Below are 12,134 nucleotides of genomic sequence, written 5' to 3' on the forward strand. Positions count from 1 at the left end.
CTGATTTCTCTTTTTCTTTGGCATTCACCTTCCAAATATGAATTTCTTAAGGGTATATGTACAATTCACCCAGACCGAGTATACACATAAGTGCTCATAAACAGCTATTGCTATTAGTGTAGAATACTGTGAATAATATAGGCAAAAGGAATTTTATTGATTCAGAATAAAATTCTTGGTGAGTGAACATCAACTCTGAAGAAATTATCCTAAGTGTGGCACTTAGCTCAGTTATTTAAGATAGTTCTTAGTCAAGCTAGGTCTAAGATTTGGTGGCTATAATAGCTATTTAGCCAAACTCTTGGTGGTAAGAATTGGGTCTGATTTATCTCTATTCCTCCAAGAATTGACACACAGTGGCAGGCACATATAAAATATTAAATAAATGTTTGTTAAGTTGAATTAAAACACATTAAAGTCCAGGCGCGGTGGCTCATGCCTGTAATCCCAGCACTTTGGGAGGCCGAGGCAGGTATATCACCCAAGGTCAGGAGTTCGAGACCAGCCTGACCAATATGATGAAACCCCATCTCTACTAAAAATACAAAAAAATTAGCTGGGCATGGTGTTGTGCACCTGTAGTCCCAGCAACTTGGGAGGCTGAGACAAGAGAATTGCTTGAACCTGGTATGCGGAGGTTGCAGTGACGGAGATTGCACCTGCCCTCCAGCCTGGGTGACAGAGCTAGACTCTGTCTCAAAAAAAAAAAAAAAAAAAAAAAAAAAAAAAAAAAAAAAAAAAAAAAAAAAAAAAAAACACATTACATAGAGGGAAGGAAAATATATTTTAGTTATACATTTAAATAAATACAAATAAAAGTACAAAAGACCCTTTAACTGCCTCTCTATTTTAAATATATTTTGTAACCCTGATATTAAGAGAAAACATGGAGGTGGAAAGTCAAAGAAATATTTGCTCAAATCCTTCTCCTTTATTAAAAAGTTATATGATTCTGGATAAAACAATAAACATTTAAATTCTCAGTTTTTTCTTCTATTAAATTGAAAATCATATTCAACTCATGGAGTTTTTAAGAATATATATATAACTTATAAATTACATAAAAAATTGTTATATGTATTACATATATAAGATACGTATACAAACATACATATACATGTAATGCAATCATGCAAAGCTTAACAGGGAGATACATTCTGAGAAATGTGTTCTAGGTGATTCTGTCACTATGTGAACACCACAGAGTGCACTTACAGAAACCTAGATCGTGCATCCTACTACATGCCTAGCCTACATGATATAGCCTTTTGCTCCTAAGCTACAAACCTGTACAGCATGTTACTGTACTCAATACTATAGGCAACTGTAACACAATGGTATTTGTGTATCTAAACATATCTTAACATAGATAAGATATACACTAAACATACAGAATTTTATACTTATGAGACCACTATCTTATATGTGGTCCGTAATTGACCAAAGATGGATATACGGCACATTACTATATATTTAATATGTAAGATATATATCATATATGTAACATATAGTATGTATCACATATGTATTACATATTACATACATATGTGATATATACTATATATTACATATTTTTTATCATAAACTTATGAGTATTATTTTCTGTATCATATATAAATATGAAATATATGTATGTCACATATATGTGACATACATGTTATATATAAGGTAATCCGTCTATGTATTAGTTTTTGCTGCAGTAACAATCAACTGTAAAAATATCAGTGACTTATAAAAACAAATGTTTATTTCTTGCTCTTTTTACATAAGGGCTGCAAGAAGTGTGCTGCAGCTCTGCTCTAGACTGCAGGTGGGTGTAGACCTATTCCATGTTTCTTTTAATCTAGGACCCAGAAGGACCTGCTGACTCATGGAAGAGGGCAAAAACACAAAAGTACTGGTAGAAACTTACAATATCTCTAAAAGCATCTCACATTCTATTTCCAAAGTTAGTCACATAGCCAAGTCAAAATAAATGAGTCAGGAAGTATACCCACCTACAAAGAAAGTGGGTAATATAATTATTCACAATTATATCACCAACCACCATAGAGATATTTTTAAAAATTTAATTTTCATTTCTGTTAAAAAAAACAAACAAACAAACATTTATGGAATACTAGCTGTGTCCCATATATTGTGCTAGTGGCTGGGAATATAAATATGAAAAGTTTTAGATCCTGACCCTAAGGAGCACAAAATATCATAAAATGATATTTTTTAGAATCTCATCAGTCTAATACTGTTGCATCCCAAGCTGTATAATTCATTGAACAAAATTTTCTATAGTTAATACCTGTTATAAAGTACATGTATGTATACATATATCCAGTCTGGGTGACAGAGTGAAACTCTCTCTCTCTCTCTCTGTGTTTCTCTCTCTGTCTTAAATAAATGTTTATTAAGTTGAATTAAAACACATTACATAGATGGGACAAAAATACATTTTAGTTCATATACATATATATACACACATCTATATATGTGTGTGTATGTGTATATATACATATATATATAGAGAGAGAGAGATAGATAGATAGATAGATAGATAGATAGACAAATAGATAGATAGATACAGACAGACAGAGAGAGAGAGACTCACTCTGTCACTCAGGCTGGAGTACAGTGGCGCTATCATGGCTCACTGAAGCCTCGACCTTCCCAGGCACAACCGATCCTCCCATTTCCACCTCCTGAGTAGCTGGGACTACATGCATGCACCACCATGTCTGGTTTATTTATTTATTTATTTTGTATTTTCTAGAGACAGGGTTTCATTATCTTGCTCAGGCTGGTCTCGAGCTCCTGGGCTGAAGTGACTCACACACCTCAGCATCCCAAAGTGTTGGAATTACAGGTGTGAGCCACGGTGCCCAGCCTAAAGTATATATTTTTTTACTAAGTTTTCTAACTTTAATATTTTTGCTTATCTGAAGAAAATTATGTTGCTGAAAAACCATCCAACATTAAAGATGAACAGTCAGTATCCAAGTTAAGAACTGAATAGTCACATTAGCTAGTGCAACTTTTATATATTCCACATTTTCAATTGCTATCTTGTTAGAAGAAGTTTGTGGTCCTATCTGTTAAATATGGCCATATTAAAACTGACATGAAAGAGTCTCTAGTTTGTTATTTTCTGTTTATAACTTTTAGCCTAAATGTTGTTCATAAAATACACTTTCTTACTTAAATTCTTAATGAAAATGTATTTTAAAAAACCCAGAAAGCTGGCAGAACCTTTCTGCTAATTGTAAATGTGGTCAGGTTTTCTATGAACTTTCTGTCTGAAAGCAGCGCTGAGCTTGGAAGTGCACATGTGTATTTTTTCACACATGCAAAAACTTTTAGCAAAAAAAAGTTTTAGACAGGTCTTGCATCAAATTACTCAATTTTAAAGGTTGCCATGGAAACAGATTAGCCCTCTGGAAGTGCAAAACCATGCTTGAGTCTAATGCAAAGAACAATCCATAGTATGAAAGAGAAGAACAGCTGGGAGCTGAGGTAGTGTCAGCTGACATGTCAGACAGTAGCCAGACAAAGTGAGCCAGGCACTGTCTGGGAAAAAAGGGGAGTGGGGGCTGGGGACGCAACTGAACACTGGCTACAGAGTGAACAAAATGGCCCAGCTGTTCACTCTCATCATAACTAAGAAAATATAGAGAATTCCAAGGACGAAGATTAAATTTACTAAGAGAATGAATATTTAAAATAAAATGGATTGCCCAAAGCAGCCTCCACCAGATGCTTTTGACTAGAAAGTGCAAGCAGGACTCTTCGTGGTAGGCCCAGTATCCTGGTTGCTAATGTGTTTGGGATATAAAACTGAGTGTAATCTCTCTCTTCCTGGGATATTGCCCTTCTTGCTTTGTGGCTGTTGGAAAGTTGCTTTCTTCTAGCAAGTTATCATGTAGCACTTCTCTTCTTGCACTGTCCCGAAGGGGAGGGGCAATTCCTAGACTGAGATGGATTCAAGGAGACCTCTCATGTACATGGTATTGGTAGCATGATTTGGAGGAATGGCCTGGGAGACAAAATGTCTGGAGTCATCTAAGACACTTGTTTTCTCTGAGTTGCAGTTGTTGGGCAAAGGTAAGGCAGTATGTTTCACATAAGCTGAGGTCAGAAAAGATGTTTTAGGAAACAAACAGGTTGAAAGACACTGTGTTTTTGAATCTTGAGGACTCACAATCTTGTCTTGTAAGTCCTCACTTGATGTCATCAAAGGGTTCCTGGAAACAAAGACCTTAAGGGAAATGACGTATAACAAAACCAGTTTTACCACAGGCTACTTGCAATAAACAAGAGGTAAGTTTCTACAGCATATTTCTCATCACAAGACCTTCACCATTCTAAGTAAAGACGAAAAACACTCTTAATATTAAATATTGCAAGGTGAGATATATAAGCATTTTTAAAAGATTAATAAAAACAAGCAGGATAATTAGTTAATAATATTTTCAGTTAATGATCATGAGTTGCCAGAAGTGCCAGAGCCTATCCTGGTAGCTCAGGGTGAGTGGCAGGAACCAACAACCCTGGACAAGAGGCTATCCCATGGAAGGGCACACTCACACCCACACATACACTCGCTCAGATGAGGACCATGTTAGGGACCACATCACATAATATAAACATCTTTGAGATGTCCGAGGAAACCAGAGTACCTGGAGAAATCCCACACAGATGTGGGGAGAACTTGCAAACTCCACATAATAGCCCTGGCTGGGAATCTATTTTTTTTTTATAGCAAAACAATGTTGAATAAAATGATGTTATTCAAAGATCTGCTATATGCTAAATTCTCTACGAAATCCCAAAAAGGAGGAAAAGCTGTCAACTACGTTTAATCCAATGTTTCCCTCATTATTTGGCCACAGAAAACTTTTATCACTTAACACTTGTTAAGATCCCACAGTGATGGGACCTTACAGTTCACTTTGGAAAACACTGGAATAACTGTTCCCAAGGACATTTTCAGCTGTGAAATCTGCATTATATTCCATATTTTTCAACTTTGTTGACATAGGGTCAATGCCGGAAGCTCAACCTTGGCTAGCACCTGGAAAGGAAAGATTAACTATCTTTAAAATCATCATTAAAACACAGAGGGTAGCTTCTGTTTCATATATAAAGTATGGTCAAGTAGTAACTACAGGCAAATTATTTTTAAAAGTGGGTGCTCCCCTGGCCTCCAGAGTGTAATTAAAATGCAAGGCAAGTTCTTATCCACAGGCAGCATCAGGATAATGTAGTTTAAAAATAGCATAAAGAGCAAACTCTACAATCTCACAGTTTAAAACTCAACTTTATCACTAATTAACTGTGTGCCTTCGGGCAAATAGTTTAACCTCTCTAAATCTCAACTCCTTTTTTCTATAAAATAAAGATAACCACAATGTTCACCAACACAATACCTGACAAATAATAAGTGTTCAATAAAGGTTAGAAAAAAAAATCAGTAAAAGGAAATTAGGACGGCCTCAGAAAAACCAGGCAACTTCCCTAAACAAAAAAACAAAAACAAAAAAGCAAACAAAAAGAATCATCCTTAGGTCAGGCCTTTTAATGACATCCCTATCATTTTAAATTAAGAAGGAATAATATCTAAAGTTAACTGAGTCTAAACACAAAAAAGGGGGTTTCTTTCTTTAGTTGTACCTTCCTGAATACTTAGGTGATACTTTTTCCAAAATACAAATACAAGCATGTCATTTGCCTACTTAAAACCTTGCTGTATCCTAGGAAGCCACTGCCTGCGCAGTGACTCATCCCACACATTTATCTCTACAACACAGCCCTAGCCCTAGCTCCAGGTTGTGGATTTACTTGTGATATTGTAAATGTACCCTGTTGTGTCCTAAGTTGATGCCTTACACTAGTTGCTCCCTTAGCGTGAAACACCCTTACCCTCACTTATCTGTTTGTTCCTTTATTCCACCCCTGGTTCATGTCACCTCCTCTATAAGCCTTCCCTAAATCATCCCCCAGTTCCTGACTCACCCAAGTTCCTCCAGAGAGTTGGCTCTGTCCTCTGGGTGCCCTCATAGTTCACTACAGTGTCCCTGGGCTGCACTGAAATGATTTGCTTCCTCACCAACTCCCCAGCTCCAGCATGCTTCGTGCTAGAGACGCCATTTGTCTCTGTGTCCCCAGAGTCTCACAGGGCTCTGGGCAAACATCTGTTAAAGGAAGGCATGAGGATATAGGGAAATGTTTCTGGAAACTGTTTTACCAAACAAACACTGTTGTGGCATGGAAAAGGTATTTTTTCCCACCAAATGTTTTGTTTTGTTTTTTAGCTACATACCAAAACAAACAAACAAATTTGTATACCTCAGGAACCACAAGCAAAATTGGGGTGCAAATCACAAGTAGAAAAAAACAAATCCGCCACAGACATGAGAGTTAGTATCTTTAGCTATCAGAAAAGGCAAATGTAACAAATGCCAATAAATACCTTGCTCACCTTCCTCAAATGATGGGCTTTAGGATAGTGAAGGGTACTGGTTTCAGTTAGAAGGTGGTCTGGCATTCTCAGATAGGACTCTGAGATAGGATCTGGAAACCTGACGGTACATTTCTTTTTTTCTCTTTTATTATTATTTTTAGTTGACACATAATAATTATACACATTTATAGACTACAGTGTGATATTTCAGTATGTGTATACATTGTATAATGATCAAATCAGAGTAATTAACATATCCATCACCTCAAACATGTATCATTTCTTTGTGTTGGACGTTTTAATGTTCTAATAATGATCATAGTGGAACTTGAGGCTCTAGAGTTGCCTGTGTTTAAATCCAGGTTCCACTTCTTTCCAGCTCTGAAAATGCGAGAAAATTTTTTCATGTCTCTGAGCCTGTTTCCGCTTCTGTGAATAACCATACACACTCCAGTCCTTAGAACAGGGCCAAGCATATGGTAATGTTACCAGTGGAGGTTCTTGACTACGAGTCGTCCAGGTTCTTGGTGTTTTGAACAAAGAATTGAACAAAATGCACAAAAAAATGAAGGAATGAAGTAATAAAAGCATAGAATTATTGAAACAAAAGTACACTCCACAGACTAGGAGTGGGATTGTGCAAGTGGCTCAAGAGAGCTAGTTACAGAATTTTCTGGGGCTTAAATATCCTTTAGAGGTTTCCCACTGGGTATTTGATTACACCCTACATAAAGGAAGGAGTGGCCCACCGCGTCATATTGGTTGTGGGAGACAACCAATCAGAGGCTGAAGTGAAGTTACAAAGTTACACAAGAAGAATTGGCCCTTGACCAGCCTGATTGGTTGCAGGAGGGGACCAATCAGAGGTACCTTCCATTTTTCATCTGCAGCCCAGTGCAAAGGTAACTGATCGTTTTGTTACTTGTGTGTGGAGAGGTGGGGTTTTCCTTTTGATTCAGTTCTAGGAATTCAGCGTGAATCAGCCTTAGGTTCCTTGTCTCTGGACCCTATTCTCCTGCCTCAGTAACTGCTTGTTAATTGTTATTGGATCATTTTACTATTCTTTGCATCATTATAGTATTTGTTGTTGTTGTTGTTACATAAAGTTATTTAAGTGTGGTGCCTGGAGCAACGTGTTCATTGTGTGACCTTAGCCCAGGGGAATCTCACACTTTTTTATATGTAACAATAGCAGAGAGGAGGGCTGGAGTTAACACAAAAGATTAAATACGATAATCTCAAAAGGAAATCATTTGTAAACTGTAAAGAGCGATTAAGTCGTTAGTTCGATATTGTTTATCTTATTTAAACTCAATTAAATAAAATTTGGCCCGTTTGAACCTTCCTCTAGGTGTGGCCATTTGGTTGGGGACCAAGTAATATAAATAATGTGAGCTAATTAGAAACTATAATTGTAAAAGAATTTCTGAAACCTTTCATAGACTAAGTTTTCAGTGTGGAAGCCTACGAATTCTGCAGCCTCAAGACTACTTATTTTCCCAGATGGCATTCCAGATATACCTAAACTTTTGCAAAATCCATCCTCTTTAAGATGATGGGTAATTGAATAAAAAGAATGAAACTGACTCTGCAAATATCTGGTTAATACATTTACTCACTGCTCAGTACTTCAGTAATATAACAGTGAGCAGAAGCAGGTTGAAGGAGTAAGTCCTGAAACTTCATTCACTAGCAAATGGCTGTGACCTTGAGAGAACCACAAATTGGGAGTGAGTCCATGTATAACAAGCCCTTTTTTGGTTTGTTTGTTTTTACTTTCTCTTTCAGTAATGATATGGATCTGGAGAGATTCTCTTAGGAGAGAATCTGGCTAAGTGTCTAGCAGGATGATTGATTAACAAGATGTTTTGTTTTCATCATCTCAGAGATAAGTACAACTATTCTGTCATCTAATCTGCTAACTCCTACATTATCAATACGGTAGTAATAAATTATGAATAAACATAAAATATACAGAGATAGAAACTGCAAATTTATTTCAGAGAGCACAATTAAGGGACTGATTTTATTATTTACACTGAATTATAAGCACAATTATTTCCTCCAACTATAACCACAGAAAGCACTTTAAATTAGGATGCTTGGGCAGAACAGCCCCGAAAATCTACTAGCCAGAAATTGAGATGAGCCTGTGGATAGAGTTTTAGGTCATGCTTCCAGTTCACATTCCAGCAGAGATAAGTGTGAGGCCTGGGCAGCATTTAGATTTTGAGGTTTTTCACTCTTTGTTTTTTCCTTTGACTTTTAGCAGTAGCTAGCCATGATGAATGACTATCAGTTACAATTAGGGTTGCCAGATAAAATATAGGGCTTCACGTTAAACTGATTTTCAAATAAACAATAAATAATCATTTAATATAATTTGGCACATATACTAAAAATTTGGGTTATACTAAAAAAATTCATTGTTTATCTGAAATTCAAATATAATTCGACCCTCCATATTCTTTTTTAAACAGCTTTATTGAGGTATAATTGATATGCCAAATAACTGGACACATTCAACTTGTGCAATTTGATGAGTTTGGAGATACACATACATCTGTGAAACCATCACCAAAATCAAGGTAATACATATATCCATCACCACTAAAAGTTTCTTCTTTCTCCTTTTTTTGTTATTTTGAATTTTGTGGTAAAAACACTTACCATGAGATGCTATTAAATTTTTACATGTACAATACTGAATTGTCAACTAAGGGCACTATATTGTAGAGTAGATCTCTAGAACTTGTTCATCTTAAAAAACTGAAGCTTCAAACCTATTGAACAACTCCCCATCCCCATCTCTCCCAGGCTCTGGCAACCATCATTATACTCTGTTTCTGTGACTTGGACTATTTTATTTATTTATTTTTTTTTATTTTTTGAGAGTGAGACAAGGTCTCACTTTGTCACCCAGGCTGGCATACAATGGTGCAATCATGGCTCATTGCAGCGTCAAACTCCTGGGCTCAGGTGATCCTCCTGCCTCAACCTTTCAAGTAGCTGGGGCTACAGGCATAACCCATCATGCCAATTTTTTTTTTTTTTTTTTTTTTTTTTTTTTTTTGTAGAGATAGGGTCTTACTGTGTTGCTCAGGCTGATGCTAAACCCCTGGCCTCAAGTGATTCTCCTGGCTCAGCCTCTCAAAGCACTGGGATTATAGGCATGAGCCACCACACCTGGCCTGGTTGAACTATTTTAGATATTTCACCATGACTGCAATGGTACAATGATAGCTCACTGTAGCTATTAAGCCAGTCACAGAAGACCAAATATCTCACTTACATGAGGCATAATCACATTTAGTATAACGTCTTCCAGATTCATCCATGTTGTTGAATTTTTATTTGCCAGCTCTGACAACCTTAGTTACAATCAATTTCTGAGAAGGAATTATCTGTCTCCCTACATACATTTCCCAGTGAGGAGAAAATAAGTGATTCCCTCAGACACAGAGGTCCCAGACAGCCCCACTAGCTACATTTTCCTCTTCCAGGTACAGAAGGAAATAGCTCCTTTAATGTTAAGAAGGTACCAGTTGCTTCCTTTGCCTGACTAAACTTTTTTCCTGCCTTCCCCGTAACTCTTATTTAAGTGGGAGGAGAGAATGGAAAGGTGATTAAGCATTTCAACCCAATGCCAAAATACACAATTTGCTAAGCAAATGCTTGTAAAAGAGAGGCTTGTAACAGAAAGAAATTGTTCATTAATTTCCTTACACCCTTTTCTTTCATTAATGATTAATCTATTTTGGCAGTTAGCAGAAGACACTTCCCTCTCTTCTAGGGTATTTCTATGAGTCATGTTGGAGGGAAAAACAGGGGTTTGGGATTCATACAATGTAGTTTCAAATTCAGCCTCCAGGACATACAAGTTATATGAGCTCTGTTTCTTCATATTTTTATCTGTAAAATGGGGCAATAACACAGTAATCACCCTTACAGAACTATTGTGAGAGTTAAATGGTTTGAGGTAGAAAAAGACACAAAATGTTGGGTTGGGATTTTCCTCCTCCTTCTCTTTCTGAATTTTTAGAAAGCTTTGAAAGGTTTATTCATCCTTTCATCTTTTTATTTTTTAAAATGTAAAGAGTCAAGGCACTGCCTCCTCTTCTCTCCACCAAGTGTATTTCCCTTGGCACTGCTTGAAGGTTCAGGATTATCTGCTTAGGAATCCTCTCTGTGATCTCTATTTATAATCACCCTTACCTTCACATGTGTCTGCCATACAAACTTTATCTTTGGGGTAAGAATACTTGTAACTTCAAATCTGTAGATAAAAAAATAGTCTATTTTTATACATGCCTAATACTTTTTGGAAGAGACCATCGAAAATTATTAAGTCACTCTCTGAGTTTGGAAGTAATGGTTAATGTTCACTAAATGTTATAAAGCTGTGAATGTTTCCAAATTTTGAAATATAAATATGCATTATGTTTATGATAAAAATAAAATTAATTGAGTATCAAAATATTAATAAGTTACTAAAGACCTCATAACCAGTCAGAGGCAGAAAAAAACCTTGAATTTTGTTCTTCTGACTACAAATAGGGGCTTATTTCCTTCTAGTATGCTGTCTCCTTGGTATGTCCCACTTGCCCTGGTGATCTTACAATGGATAATAATAAATATTCAAAAGTGAACAAACCCTGTCTTCCCCAATAGATCATAATGACCTTGAGAACGGGAGCCATGCCCTGTACTTGCATAAAATGGTGTCATCTAGATCCTAAGTGCTTATCAAATGTTTATTGACTAAATGATTTCCTACTCACAATAACTTTTCATTATCTTTTTAATGGCCTGGTGGTCTGTCTGGAGTGGCCACTGCGAGGACACCATAAGCAGCGGGGTAGGTGCAGCTAGGGCTGCGCACTCTGTAGAGCCAACGGGGCCCAGAAATAGGTGATCCCGGCAGGAGGCCTGCACCCTACCAAGTTGGGAGTGGCAGAAGCCTGTGCTCCCAGGAGTGACTGCAGCCACCCAGCCATGGCTCCAGACCCAGGCCTCCCTGTACTCTCAGGGGCCTGGACAGTACCCTGTCCCCACAGGCTTGGAAATGCTTGCTTCCAATCCCTGGCCTCTTCCAGCCCCTGCCTCACAGTGGAGCAAAGTTGTGGACATGTCCCGATAACCGAGCCTGGGCACTGTCGTGACCTGACTGGGTGTGCATGTGGTTGGGGCAGCACTGATATGCCAGCCTCCCCACTGCCTCTGCCCCCTCTGGAAACTGCTTCTAAGGCTAAAACTTTGAGCACCAACTAGCACAAGAGTGAGGATGTGACCAGGGGTGGGAAGGCCTGAGGGTGGCTCTGGGCCTGCAGGCACCCCTCAGCACAGCCTGTGCACTGTGGACAGCATGTTGATGGTGGTGGGAGGCAGAGAGGTTCCTAGGTGGGAATGTGCAGGTACCCAGTAAAACCCAGCCTTCCAGCCAGGGACAGCCTGAAGCCTGGGGGCTGGGCTGCCCTTTCCAGGTGAAGTCCACAACCTGGAGTGATAACTTTCTTGATGCTTTTCAGCCAGTCGATTGGTGCTTTCTCTGGGCCCACTCATGGACTGATCAGCACACGCTTTCTCCTGCTTATGTGACCAATCAGCATGCACTTCCTCCATTCTGAGCCCATAAAAACTCTCAACTCAGCCAGACTCAGACAATGGTTGGGACTACCTGCCT

General features: G+C 38.0%; 1 long non-coding RNA gene across 4 annotated transcripts in view; it reads left to right on the top strand.

Moving 5' to 3' along the window:
- The first annotated feature begins 7,234 nt into the window (after window positions 1-7,234).
- Window positions 7,235-12,134, top strand: part of LOC107967188 (uncharacterized) — a 78,159-nt gene continuing 73,259 nt past the window's right edge. For 2 of the 4 annotated variants that reach the window (XR_010147629.1, XR_010147630.1), the window contains exons 1-3: window positions 7,235-7,353; window positions 8,240-8,343; window positions 8,932-9,039. This is a non-coding gene — a long non-coding RNA (uncharacterized LOC107967188). The remainder of the gene's footprint in view (window positions 7,354-8,239; window positions 8,344-8,931; window positions 9,040-12,134) is intronic. The other 2 variants (XR_001707484.4, XR_001707486.3) reach the window with 1 other exon arrangement.

Source organism: Pan troglodytes, chromosome 9 (genome assembly GCF_028858775.2).
Source record: "Pan troglodytes isolate AG18354 chromosome 9, NHGRI_mPanTro3-v2.0_pri, whole genome shotgun sequence".
Lineage (NCBI taxonomy): Eukaryota > Metazoa > Chordata > Mammalia > Primates > Hominidae > Pan > Pan troglodytes.